This window comes from Eschrichtius robustus, chromosome 9, assembly GCF_028021215.1.
Source record: "Eschrichtius robustus isolate mEscRob2 chromosome 9, mEscRob2.pri, whole genome shotgun sequence".
Taxonomy (NCBI): domain Eukaryota; kingdom Metazoa; phylum Chordata; class Mammalia; order Artiodactyla; family Eschrichtiidae; genus Eschrichtius; species Eschrichtius robustus.
Genome location: NC_090832.1, coordinates 28,954,482 through 28,969,641, shown reverse-complemented (window position 1 = coordinate 28,969,641; position 15,160 = coordinate 28,954,482).

Genomic DNA, 15,160 nt, shown 5'->3' with positions numbered 1-15,160 from the left:
GAAGAAGCAACTGAGTTACTTGAAAGAGTGAAATAAATTATACTTATTCTTTAGAAGATAGTGTTTTCTAGACCAAATTATCAACTAAATAATAATAAAAACTAAATTGTAGACTAAATAGTCAAGCTGGTACAATTTTTGCTTTTGATGTTCTAGAATATATTACTGATAGAAATGAGAAAAATTAAAACATTAATTTCTTAGGTTTCTGCTAAGCCCACAAAGTTGATGGCTAGTTTGTGACTTTCTGAGTATCTATACTACGTATACAACTGTGTTTCGTTTTGTGTATTACAAATACAACAGATAAGATTCTGTAAGCAAATATTTCAGCAAATCTCTCTCCTTCCCTCTCCCCCCACCCCCAAAACACATGCACACACACATTCTGAGCTTTATTAATCTAGTTATGATTTTCTCTGTAACTATTCATTTTAACCTACAGCAGTAATTTTCTTTATTAAAAAAACAATCCGCTTTCTTCCAACAATTTTTAGACAGAAACTGAACTTGTGAAACAAGACACCTCCCTTCCTCTCCCTCTGGAGCTATTCTTGAAGTAGAGTTTAAACCACTGACCTAGTGAAGAAAATTAAATTGTAAATTCTTAGTTATTACAGACAATGTGAGGCATAATGATATAGGTAAGGTTCATAAGCATTGTAAGGTTATGAACTACCTTTACATGTGGCAAATTCTCAATTAGCCTCAGGAAAAAAATTAGTAGCTTCCAAAGACAGACATAGGTTAACATTATAAAGGAAGAACAATTCTCTTAAAGTCTTAAACAAGCAAACAACACTGCAGTGAAAATTCTGTTTATTGTACAAAGCTCTTAGTCCACGTATTTAATTAGAAGTCCTCATTAAATATCAGTTCTCTGCTGCGAGAAGCCGCCCCTCAATTCAAAACCTCACAAGAACTACGCTGAATTCCTATCCTGCCAATTCGCAACCAACCTATTATTTGGTAGCGTCTCCGGCCTCAACACAGCCCCATGTCTTCAAACAATCAGGCCACCACACTGCTTTGGATGTTCCTGTTTAACAGGAAGTCCCACCTCCTGGTCTCCATCAAGTTAACTGCTTTGTTTTTTAATTTAGCTTCAAAATTTACCTGAAGTCTTTCCTAAGCATTTCTTTCTGGAAAGACCTCTGCCTACCTTTAAGACTCCTTGGAATCTCTGCGTTGAGCTCAATCATTGCCTGGCCTTTGAATTCTCCTGGAGTTGTTTCAACGAGTAGGTTAATCACAGGGTTACACCTAAATGACAAATTCTTCAAAGACAAGTCCCTAATTTTCTCCTTTCCTCTATTCCCTACCTTTTGTCCATAGGACATACAATAGCTTTCCAATAACGTGTGCTAAAATGGAATTGCATATGTAGTTTAAAAGAAAATGAACTATTAAGAACCCAGGTATAAACAGTTCAGTCCTGGAAATAACAGCTCAGTCAGCTGACAGAATGTGGTTAATTTCATGCATCAACTTGACTAAGCCACAGGGTGCCCAGATATCTGGCCAAACATTATGCTGGGGATTTCTGGGAGGATGTTTTGTGATGAGATTAACATTTAAATCAGTGTACTGGGTAAAGCTGATTGCCCTCCAGAGTGTGGGTGGGCCTCATCCAACCAGGTGAAGGCCTGAATGGAACAAAAGTCATACCATTCTCCAAGTAAGAGAGAATTATCCTGTCTGATGGCTTTTATACAGGGACATCAGCTCTGCAGATTTGGGACTTGCTAGCCTCCATAATGATGTGAGCCAATTCTTTCTAATCAATCAATCAATTTCCTATTGGTCTGTTTTTCTGAAGAACACTGAGTGATACACAGAGGAAACTAAAGAACTGTTAATAACTATTACAGGGTTCTATCTGAGCATGAAAGGTCTAACCCAGCTCCTGAGAAAGGAGCAACAGAAACAGAATGTGTGACTGGCCTCAGCTTCCTAGGTCAGGAGAGGCTGCCAGCATTACAGGAGGAAAATGACACACAGGTCTAGTCACTTAGCCATAGAGACAGAGACAGACTCAGGTTTTGTGGTACTTAAGTTTAGACCATTGTGCACGTTGGGGAGGAGGGAGGGAAGGATGCTTTTTAAGAAAAAGAACATGAAATTAGAAAATTTTCAGAAATATATAAATTCAGGTGAACATGTGAACATCTAATGGTCTTGGGAAGAGTCCATCTAAGTGATGGACCCTCAAGTTTACGCTTCATTTACTTCACAGTAAACCCACATCTGCACCGGAAAATTTAGCAGAATGATCCAGAATCATCCTGCATCTGAAGATTCTGGTTCAGGGCTTACCCAGCTTCAAAAGTGTTGAGGAAGAAAGAAAAACAGAAGGGAGAAAGAGGGCTGCTGTCAAATTTGACAACTAACTTTTGAAGTTATTTCCAGATTTAAACAAAGTAGCAGGTGCCCTCCTAAAATAAAAACAAGTCACAAGTAAAAACGATACACGTATTTTTACAAAGAAAAAAAATTCCCTCAGTAAATGAAATTTGGTCAGTAGATACAAATGATATGTCAGCTGCTTACAATCCTGGCACTGGGTCAATGTGCAGTCAAATGAATACTGAGGGTACTGAGGGTACACGGAGTGAGAGCATCTCAAATCTGAGACAAGGCACTAAAACTGGCTCACTTCAGAGTTGCTCAAAGCAAGCAGAGCCATTCATGCTCGCTGCGTGTTGATAAATGCAAGCTACGGGGGGGGGGTAAAGAATGCTAGTTTTTTTGTTTGTTTTTATTCTTGCAATGAAGAGAATGAGTTGGCTTTCTAGAAAGTCTTCAGGGCTAATAAATTTCATGTTTATACAAATGAAAGACAGTTTTACACTGGGAGTTAATTTTGGTGAAAACTGACCATACCTCTTCAAGAAGCAGCGAGCTTCCACCCAAATTTCTTTCTAACTTAACACAGGTTACTTAATGGCGTGATGGGGAAATAGTTGTTTTGTTCTCTGCTACAGTCAGATAGATTATGTGATTATAGACTCCATTTCTTCATTTCAATCCTCAGAATCTTAATGTATGAATGAAAGATTCACAACTGCCAAAGCCAGTCACGGCTCTTGGCTTTATTCCTTTCAAAGATGCGGTCCTCTGGGACAGATAGAAAGGACAACCTGGCTTATTCCGAGGGATCTGGTTTCCCTGTCCTGGCTGCTGAGCCAGCGTAGAACTGAAGACCACCGGGTCCTCGGCTCATCTGCTCTCAACCAGCACAACCACAACTACCGAAAGAAGAGCAGGCAAGTCCTACCTTCTCCCCAGGGAATGTAAAAATGGCGGCACTCTGTTGGGAAAGGCAATACCATAGGGGAGTGATGTGTTTAGCTTTGTTATAAATCTCACTGGGATCAACCTAAACTATGGCAGGCTGGCCATGCTTCTGTATTTAGTAAGCATTACCAGGAGTACTTTCAACTTGTTCACTATCAGAGAGCCTAAGGAAAAGAACTAGTGTGCAGAGCTAGAGTCCCAGGAACAGGAAGGAAAGAGGGAAGATAGAAATGAAATTTATAGCAGTGATCACAAGGCCAATAGAAAAGGGTGCCGTATCTTCCATTAGAACCTCCCCTCACATCAGTGTCATTACAAATCACCTACTAAAATCAGTCCTTCCTCTGCCTCAGAATAATGTGCATGGTGGACTTGTAAAGTGATGAACTTGCTCTGTACAACCCCCAGATTTTGTATACGCACACACACAGATTTTATACACACACCCATACGTATATATATATATATACGCACATATATGCAAGCATACGCCATCGATTCTCATTATTCACGGTAGTTAGATTCCATAAAGTCATCATGAATTAGCGAATACTGAAGCATTGCTCCTAAAGAGAAATACAGAGTATACAAGGTTGGGCTCCTACAAGCCCCAGGTCACATTTTCATTAACCAATCCATATATAACCTGTTTTATGTGTGCATCTATTTAAAGATGCCTTTAAACGGGCATCTTTAAGTTGACTCATTAACACTGAACTCACAGCCGACAGCACTACAACTCACAACTGCATGAAGTTTATATGATGCAGGTATTTTCTCTGTAAGGCACATCAGCCTTCTTGCACTTTAAAACACTGAGGACTAAACACTTCAGCACTAAGCTTGGGGGCTCTTTTAAACAGTGAAATCACCAACAAAAAGCACAAAAACGTGAAAAACACAGCACTAAATACACCAAGCAAAAGACCCTTCCTTGTATGTAGCGTGAGAGCTGAAACTAGAAGGCAGGTTTAGGCTTGTTCACTCTCAGTGTGCACGATGGGCAACTCAAATTCGTCACCATTCTGTCCATGTCCATAAATGACAGTGAAAGCACTGGGAGTGTTGATTTGGGGGCTACAAATAAACTTTAGCGAGTGGGTGAGTTCGTAAATACAGTATCTGCAAATAACGAGGATTAAGTATATGTGTGTGTGTATTTATAAAATCGGTGTCATTACTTTATAGTTAGATTATGATTCAAACAACATTTATCAATGCCTACTATTGGCTACACGTACACATATGCACACTATGGTAGATGCTTAAAGAGTGCAAAAAATACAATTCACAATAGCTTCCCTCAAGGAATGCATAGATTGTTGGGAAGTCAGAGCATCTGTATATAAAATGATAACCAATAAAGCCAGGAGAAAGCCAGTGTTTACTAGTGATGGAGACAGTACATGTTATATAAAAGTTATGCAGATTTTATTCTTGTTACAGACATTTCATGAGTTATTTTCTACATAAGACTTTGTAGGAAAAATAAAGAGTTTAGACCTGCACTGTCCAACTGTGGTAGACGCTAGCCACATGTGGCTATTTAAATTAAAATTTAATTAAATTAAAAATTCAGTCTCGCCACATTTCAAGTGCTTAATAGTGACATGTGGCTAGTGGTTACTAAACTGGACAGCGTAGCTATAGAACACCTCCATCAATGCAGAAAGCTCCACTGGACACTGCTGATTTAGATTGTTATACGTGTGGAAAACAATGAGGACAAATCACAAAAGGCAAAAAACTTCCCATTTGGAATTATTAAAGCTATAAATTACATAGAATATTTTAGGTTTTACTCTTATACAACTTGAAAAGGAGAGTTTTAAACTTGTCATTTTTTATACACTGACAATATTGTATGGTAACAGCCCCAAAACACTATGAACTTTCCACAAGTTCTTCAGATAACAATGACATATCTATGATAAATAGATAGCAATCTCCTGACACTATGTGCTCAATGAGTCAAAAATAAACATATTCTATTTTTCTATTTTCTATTTCTCCATCATTTGTGCTAGTAAATTCTCTCAGAGAGGCACTGTAAGTTCACATGTACTGATAAGCCCTGGAGAATGAAGCAGAAGACAGAAGTCTGATCACAATTCTATCACTTATTATGTCAACTTTAAAATACAAGGATCAAGAACTTGGGTTGGAGCTGTGCTTTCGTTCACTTCTATGGAGCTACCCAGAAACTTCCAAATGTCTTCCCACCCACTCTGGGTCTCCAGGAACCCTGGTAGAATCCCCTTGCCACCAGCTCTACGGATGGCAGCCGCTTCGTGAGGGCAGGGGGGGAGTTCCCCAGAAGGTCTGCGGTGCCCAGGATTTAACCAGAACAGATCTGCTCGATTTTCAGAACCCCAATAGAAAAGAGTATTCCATAGTATGCCAATTCCCACCCCACCTTTTCAATTCCAAACTCTCTTCTCACTCCCACCCCAGCTTAGGACGCATTTCTACTGTCTGAGGAGACAGGGGAAAAGAAACAACTCTGGAAAGTCAACACAACAGTCTACTTCAGATATCTTTCTATATCTTGCACTTGGACCTGTAGCATTTACGTTTAGAAGATTAAGACTTGCTGTCTTTGTTCTCAAGTACAGTCCTGACAAATTCCCCAAGTCTCCCAGCGCAGCTGGGGTATGGCCGAAAGAAGAAGCAAAGAATATCCAGGTTGATTCTCAAGTTTATTATCCCACCACAGACACCAACCTACTCAAAACAGTCAGATCAGTGATCAGTGTTACTTGAACCAGTATATCAGGTCGTTCCAATACCTGAGCAATTTCCTACCCCATTATCATCAGTAGCTATAAAAGACATAAAGGAACTAACTTGGAACCAGGAATGCATATTTGATCAGATCAACATGACAAATGTACTTGTGACCAAGTGGTTTGACGTTGGATACTTCTTTTTATACTATACTTTTAAAAAAATTACTTAGTTTAGTCCTGAACTTCCAAGTTTACATTCAGAGATTGCTTAAGAAAGAAACTAGGGAAACGGAGACTGTATTCCCTGAAACTTGTGAGAAATGCTCCTGTCTCCCACCCCTGCTTTAAAAAATAATCTTACACACCAAGGAGTTCATTTTTTTCATAAGCTCCATGATGCAAAAGATGTTGCCAACCTCTGACAGGTTTAATTTTTACGAAGAAATAGCATAGATTACATGTGTGATTAAATTAAAGCATGTTAAGTTAGGGACTCAGGAGAACCTGCCTCAACTAGCACCAGGAATTCAACATACTGTCCTAGAAACAAATGTCCTTCAAAAGAAAGGACAAATAAAAAAATGTAGGGAATTCCCTGGCAGTCCAATGGTTAGGGCTCAGCTATCTCACAGCTGGGGCTCTGGGTTCCATCCCTGGTTGGGGAACTAAAATCCCATGAACTGAGGTGCAGCCAAAAAAAAAAAATTTTTTTTAAACAAAAGTCTTGATCGTAAACTTTTCTGAATATGCAATTTTTTGTTATGAAAAATGCTTTTTAGCACAACTAGCAATTTTCCAGTAACTGAACACAGTTGCACAGCTGCCTGCCCTCACCTAGAACGTGAAAGGTGATTTTCATTAAAAAATATAAGATAGCAGACTGAGTAGGCACATTTAAAATATGATAGTGCAATGGTTTTATTGGTTTCTGGTAAGAAATTCCGAGGATGAATTCCATCTCCAGGTATGATATTTCGCAGGAAACAATGGATTGCAGTTTAATCAGCAGTTCTGGTGATGAGACATTTTAATTCCTGATATCACTCATTTGTGAATTACAGATGGGCTGAGGTCATACTGGATGACAGTACCGTCAAAGGAGGAAAAGATGCTGTCTTACCAAAGTATGATTGTGTGTGTGCATGTGTGTATGCATGTGTACACTCATGCACACAGCAGTTGGCCTACAAGGACGTTTTCATCTGCTTCTTTTTCTCTTAGCCTCTGACTACACAGCATTGGGTTTACAATTTTCCAGTGACATTCAGCCTCTGAGTCCGTGGTGACCACTGTGTGAGGGAGCAACGTGCTTGGGGCTCCTCTTTCACAGACTCCTGGGAACAGATATCGTCTCTATGCCTGTGTCACTGGAATCTATTATACTTGGCTTCCTTTAGAATAGGATCTTAATGTTTACTATGGATGATTTCCTTTAAAAGAATGTGTAAAACATTACAGTAACAAGGCAAGCATGATAGAGGACAATTATATCACTTATACGAGTCTCATATTTACCTAGCGTACATACCTAGTGTATTTAACACATGGAACACAGCATTTTTCACTCTCCTCCTTTTTGGAGATAAAACTACCTTTAGTACAAATATGAAATGAAATAAATAATAATAATAGAAAGTAAATGCAGACAGTTAACATTTTCTCGTATTGAATTTTATATATCATGCCAATAAAATTAATAAGCGATTTTAATAAAGCTGAAACGTCCACAAAAGTTAAAATTTAGTTGACTTCTAAATCATATCATTAATGTAATGCTTTCTTTTCTTCATTTTCTTCTTTTAGTTTTAAAATAATTAACAATTTTTAAAAGAATAAAATTCAATTTTAAAGATATTAGGCAAATTCAGAAAACTCTATCCTGCAGGAATTAAATCTGTACTAATCAAACAAAAATATTACACCCTGTAGCTGGTGTTGCTTCATTGTTTCTAATTTAAACACAAATGAAAACAAAATGAGAAAGAGGAATTGAAATAACTCATTCTGTTCTTTCCTCTTTATAATCTCTATACTATCATTGTTTATATCAAATCTACTGCTTAAATGCAGGAGTATGTAGCGTGCTAGGAACTGGGGGCTTGAACTTTGTCGGAAGCCAGCTAAAACAACTCCAAATTGTTATGAACTTACCCTAGAAACAAGCATCTGTAGCTAAATTCACATGTGTTAGAGCCAACAAGATAGCTGGGAATTCTCCACACTGACTTCTTTGTAGAATACAATGTCTATTAAAGGACAAGTGACAATACATGCAAATTTGGAGCTAATATGTATATATTATTAAAACTTAGTAGTAACTATAAAAATTGGAACTTAAACCAAAAACGGATTTTTTCGAGATTCATCACTGACATCGTTTAGAATTACTAGCACATGGTGGTGATAAAAAGCAGACTAACCTGTAGTCACTCCTCTGTAGACAATGCACTTCCGTACTGCTACACAGAGGGCTGGCTATTCCTAGCGCCCCACCCTTTATTAGACACCACCAACGTCTAACAAAGGATCTAAAATAGCATGTAACTGCAGAAACTCAATTTGCATACACATATCAGAATAAATTCCCAATGTTCGATCCAGTCCTTCACTGGATTTTTGATAGTTTCACTTAATGTTATAACATGCAGGGGATCATGGCTGGCACTTATTTCACTTCAAGAGGTTTGGTCTTAACTTGAAATGTAATTAGTTTTCTATAATACCTTTTGGTACTCCTTTCATTCCAGAATTTTTCTGAACACTTTTGGAACCTATTTATATTTTCGTCATGGCCCATGTTAGGGGCTTATAAGCACTGTCGTTTTAATACCTGCTATTTTCTACTTCTATCTAGTGCTCCGTTTAAAGTTGTTCTTTTAAGCTTTAAGGGCCGTCTCCTGGGCTCTGGATTCCAAGATTTGGTTACATAACTTTGGTCACATTTCCAGTATATATTCAGAGAACGTCAAATGAAACCATGTTGGTTGTTCTATCATCTTCAGATAATTTTTCACCCTCCCACCTCACGTTGCTAATTAAACATAAAACTGATTTGAGAAAGGAGAAAAGTAAACCCTCCAGCTATAACTGAAGCTTGATTTGCAATAATAAACCAGCACATTCAATAGTTTAGAGACCGTGACAATGTACCAGGATCCTAGAATCAAGAGGCTGCCTTCAATTTACATTTGAAACCTGGAACGCTTGAATAGCATTTGTACCCTCCACTGAGAACACAAACACACCTGTGCTTCCAATTTCTGTTCACCTGCTAACTAATAAATACCTCCATTTTGACCCACAATGACTTTCCCAACAAACTACTTTAATGTAACGTTTTAACCTATTAAATTCCGGCTGTAATATAAATGTGTTCATCCCAATCTGCCTATAGCTGGACATAAGCAGTGAGGTGCTGGAGCTGGCTTCTACCAGCTTGCAAGAGCTGAAAGTTAGGTGGCATCTCCTCCCAATTTATGTTCAACGATGTCACACTGGTGGTTTGAAATTGGCCCTGGAGGAAACATTTACACAGAAAATGGCAAATGCCACAAATCCAGGCATCAGGGTTCCCCCCACCGATAGAGCTGGTTTTGAAATGTTTACCAGCACACTACTAGGTGTACATACATCTGTTATTACTTAACACAGGGAACTTCATCCCCATTGCTTCCTAGTCTGGCCTGGTGAAAACCACAAGAATGCACATACATGAATGACTAAAAAGGAACAAGAGTTCATTTCAAGGGGGACCTATGCCCTCTCAATAAAGTGTGCAGAAGAAAAAAGGATACCAAAGTTTGCCAGAATAAACGATACTGCTTTAAATATCTAATATAAGAAAGCAAATGTCCTCTGATCCGTGAGTCCGTATCAGTCAGGGTCTTAGCACTGGCATACCTAAAGGCTTAACTGAGAACAATGTAATGAAAAAACTATTTGCAGAGGGCTGGGCAGAGTTGAAGAAAGTAACAAGGAATGGTGAAGCACCCAGGAACTAGCAACTGAAGAGATGGGAGCCGTTACTACTCCTAGGTCTGAAGGGAAAATGGGAGGAAATGCTCTTCCTGGAGCCAATCAACAGGAGCTCTAGCTACAGGCAGAGAAACTTCCAGAACTATAACAAGGCATGCAGAGGCGGGGTGGATAAATACCCAGACCTCTCTCTCTGCTTCCCTCCCTCCCTGCTAGTGCCTCCCATTGGCCAGACCAACCAGAAAGCAGAGGGCAAGAGCTTGGGGGATATAGTTCATTGAGGTCAGCTCCCAGGGAACAATGTAGGGCAGAGGACGGAGCTGGGGAACAGAGGCATAGGTGAAAAACCCACCCAGGCTTCCCGGCTCTCCTTTCCCTCGTTCTGCATTCCTTCTGCTACCTCCACGCAGCCCCAAGAACAAGTAGGGAACTGAATCACTTACCTCTGTAGTCACGTTTTGAAAAAAATTAAAAGATTGGTTTTTAATCCTATGAAAAGAAGGGCTTTGAGAGAGAAAGAAGGGATCTGGAGGAGGTAAGCCTGCTGCAGCTATAATTTCCAACAGAATTCAAGTTGTAAAGCATTTTTCATATTTTACTTAGAAGAGCCTTAAAAGTGCAGAATAAAAGGATTGCGTAAATGTACTCCGGCATCAACTTTAACGGTGAAATGAAGCTAAGACGTACCTTGCTTTTGACACAGAACAGCAGTGTCACTCCAGCAATTCTGCAGAGCCTGACAAATGGACAATTAAGCCAGACGACTGAATCGCTCAGCGTGAACGAGTTCAGGATAGTTTCTTGAGTTCAGCACTCCGCAGCACTTACTGAACAGACACTCCAGCTTTCACCTTCTCCCTACAGGCCTGGGGATAAAGAAAACGCACTTTAAAGTCAGAGAAGTTCTTACAATGTCCTAGCCCTAATAACACTCAGTAAAATTATAACGACAACCGATGCCGGCCCAAAGAATCTCTACGTAGTAAGCAACACTTCCACTCATGCCTTTGGTCAGGGTATTTGTTTGTTAGGACCAATGTAACAAAATACTACACACTGGATGAGTTTAATAGGAATTTTTTTCCTGACAGTTCTGAAGGCTAGAAGTCTAAAATTAAGGTGTCGGCAGAGTTGGTCTCTTCTGAGGCCTCTTTCCATGGCTTGCAAAAGGCTCTCCTCCCTGTGTCTTCACGTGGTCTTCCCTTTGTACCTGTCTGTGTCCTAATCCCCCTCTTACAAAGACACCAGTCTTACCGGATTAGGGCCCACCCTAATGAACGAACTTTAACTTAACTACCTCTTTAAAGACCCTATCTCCAATACAGTCACATTCTGAGAGGGCTAGGACTTCAACATACGAATTTGGGAGGGGCAGGGACACAATTCATCTCATAACAGTGAATATTTATTTCTTTTCCTCGGTATCACCCACGCCATAGTTTCCTCAAGGAAGGACATTTTGCTCTAGTCTTCCCTTACTCAAAATGCACTCAAAATGCATCATTCCTCAGTTCCTTCCTTTCACTCCATACTTTGTACTTTCAAGTGGCCCTTCACAGAAGTCGTCTGCCAACCCCTGCCTTAGAGAAACTAGGTCATCTTGCACCTTCTACTTTCCATCCTTATCTCAGATGCTCTCCCAACACTGACTATGCTTTTGGCCACAGAAACTGCTCCTCACACAAGCTGGGCACATTTGCAACCCTAGGGCCTTTGATCCTGCTGTTTCCTCTGCTTGGAATGCTCTGGCTCAGCTCTTCATTGACTGGCTTCTTTTTCTTTAGGACTCAGCAAAAATGTCATTTCTTCCAAGAGGCTTTCCCTGAAGATGCTATAAAGTAGCTGTCCAGACCACCTCCCATGTTCTATTTGAAATTAAATAATTTACCTCCATTTATACCAAGGCATTAAAGAAAGTTTTAACTTTTAAGTTGTTGAAAAAGAATATATTGTCTCTTGGGACTTCCCTGGTGGTATAGTGGTTAAGAATCCACCTGCCAATGCAGGGAACACGGGTTCGATCCCTGATCTGGGAAGATCCCACATGCTGCGGAGCAACTAAGCCCGTGCGCCACAACTACTGAGCCTGCGCTCTAGAGCCTGCGAGCCACAACTACTGAGCCCACGTGCCACAACTACTGAAGCCAGCGTGCCTAGAGCCCGTGCTCCGCAACAAGAGAAGCCACTGCAAGGAGAAGCCCGCGCACTGCAATGAAGAGTAGCCCCCGCTCGCCACAACTAGAGAAAGCCTGCGCACAGCAACGAAGACCCAGTACAGCCAAAATTAATTAATTAATTTAAAAAAAAAGATGCAATGGAAAACTACCAAAGAATCAGCCAATAAAATTTAAAATAAAGAATACATTGCCTCTAATTTTTAAGCAAAAAACTTAAGCAAAATTAGAGTCATTACATTTTAATAGTTTATTTTCTAAAAGTGATATGTGTCTATTGAGGTGATTTTGGAAACTATAGAAGAGTATAAAGAAGTAAACAAAAAGCACTCCAGAACACTATCACCTTCAGCTTATTACTTTTAATATTTGATGTATATATCCTTCTTAGATTTTTCTATATAGCTTTGTTATTTAAACTGAAGCAACAAAACTAGTCCATGATTAGATTGTCCTAACTCTAAAACATGCATGTTTGTTTGGTGCTATAATACATATTAGAGAATATCAATTTACCAATTCATGAATTAAGATACTATTTGTATTGTAAGTAAGGGATCATGGCTGCATACATATGTAGTACCTAAACTTAATTCTGTATTATGAAATGTAAATGTTAATGCTTCTACTACATGCTTGGGGAAGTAAAAGAAAAAGAAAGGTGGAAGGGAGGGGAAAAAAGAATAAAGAGAGAAGAGGGAGGGAGGAGTTATTTTTCCTGAGTTTAATTATATCTTTACAGAAAATTGCACGCCCATCTCATTTTCTGTGTATTCTCTTTAAAGTTTCATAGTAATTCACCTTTGAGCAAACACTTTGGAAACAATCGCACACAAATTGCAAAGTGTCCTTGACCTGGCCTTTTCATAGACCTTCAGTTTTGTTTCTCACCAGCACCAGCTCTGTCACCATTCCCTTCTGCTTGGTGTGGCAAGTGTCAAACACACCTGAAAATTCTTTCACAATCCTTCCATTGGGAGGTGTGGTCCACAGCTTGTGACTGTTTCAACCAACAGAGTATGACAGAAGTGATGGTATACGATTTCTGAGGCAAGGCCAGAAAAGGCCATGAAGCTCCTAGCTGACAACCAGCCTCAACAGCCAGCCATGTGAGTGAGACATCTTAGACATTCACCACCGCCCCCCAACTAGCTAGTATGGGTTGAACTGTGTCCCCCAAAAAGGAATGTCAAGTCCTAACCTTTAGAACTTGTGAATGTGACCTTATTTGGAAAGACGTTCTCTGCAGACATAGCCAAGTTCAAACGAAGTCATACTGGACTAGAGTGGTCCCTAACCTAATGACTGGTGTCTTTACTAGAAGAGGTAAATTTGGACACAGTGACACACACAAGGAGAAGATGATCCTGCAAAGAAACAGGGAGAAGGCTATGTGACAATGATGGCAGAGACTGAGCGGATCCATCTATAAGGCAAAGATTGCTGGCAACCACCAGAAGCTAGGAAGAAGCTAGGAATGATCCAGCCTTAGAGTCTTCAGAACGAGCATGGCCCTGCTGATACCTTGATTTTGGACCTCTAGCCTCCACATCTGTGAGAAACACATCTCTGTTGTTTTAAAGCACCCAGTTTGTGATACTTTGTTACAGCAGCCCTAGAAAACTAATGCACTAGCCCTCAGATGCCTGCAGCCCAGTCGTCCTCCGGCTGTAAACACACGTGAGACTCCAAGTGAGAAATGCCCAACCACGACTCTCCCTATTTCCTGACCCTCCCAATTGTGAGCAAAATGAAATGGTTGTTTTAAGACTTTAAGTTTGGAGGTAATTTGTTACAGAGCAATGATAACTGGAACACTTGGATCACTCCCATTCACCCTTCAAGTTTCAATTCAGCCATCACATCTAGGAAGCCTTCTCTGACCTCCTCATACCTGCCTTGCACGCCCTCCTCCGAAATCCCACAGCACCTCGATTTACCCCCCTTTTCACTCTGCATTGTCCATGAAACCCATATGTCAGCTGTCCCCCAAAGCCAGCCTTTCCTTTTGCCAGACCCCCAGCAACTCTTCACATTCACCCAAAACGTGAACTCACCCTCTTCACCCCAAAGTTTTACTAAACGTTTTGTAGAGGAGATAGAAGAGAAAGATTATCAAGTGCACACACACAGCAGATAACTGAAATACTCACCATTAGACATTTTTTTGTTTGTTTGTTTAGCCTGAAGCCTCCCAGGAGTTCTTTACTGCGGAAGTTCCCAGAACCCTTCAGATGTCAATGATGCTCTGTAAGGAAAAGAAAGTCTTGAGGGTTGGTTTCCCAAACTTATGAAGTCACTGAACTCTTTTCATGGAGTAGCTTGAAAGGCATGGCATGTTCCTAAACGTGCTTCAACTATAAATACTCATGGTTATTATAAATTCCTTCCAAGTAATACGTTAGTCTTTCTTCAAAGTTACGGACTCTGAAAATGGAGCAGGACCCTGGGCATCTTACTGTGGCTTCTTTATCATCATTAAGAAGTCTCAGAACGAGTTTCTGGAAAGAATCTTGAAGATTCTTATCACTCTGACTCATGTGTAATGTGCTTCATATCACGAATATTACAGAACAGCTAAAAAACTCCCACTTCTCCGGTGCCCAAAGCCAAAGACACAGTCATTTGGGGCACACCAAGTACTCAATTTTCCTGCTTTTTCTTTTTCTTTTTTTTTTTTTTTTTTGAGGCATAATACTAGTAGACTATCAAGAAGTTAATGGCTTCTTCATACAGGGCACAGAGAAGGTCGAATCGAGCCCGAAGGAAGTGTCGACGGTACTGCAAACATCTTCAAGCACAGTTCTCTCACCTCCCAAATGACCTTAAGTGCCTGCTAAAAAGTTTTGTTTGCAAATGTTTGTCGAGGACAAAGCAAGTGACATCATTTTCTAGCCACTGACCTCATTTTGATCCCGGGACCAGTGGTGGCTGTGTCGAGGGCAGAGGAAAGCTCCCCCCATCGACCTCTCCTGTTTCCTGTTA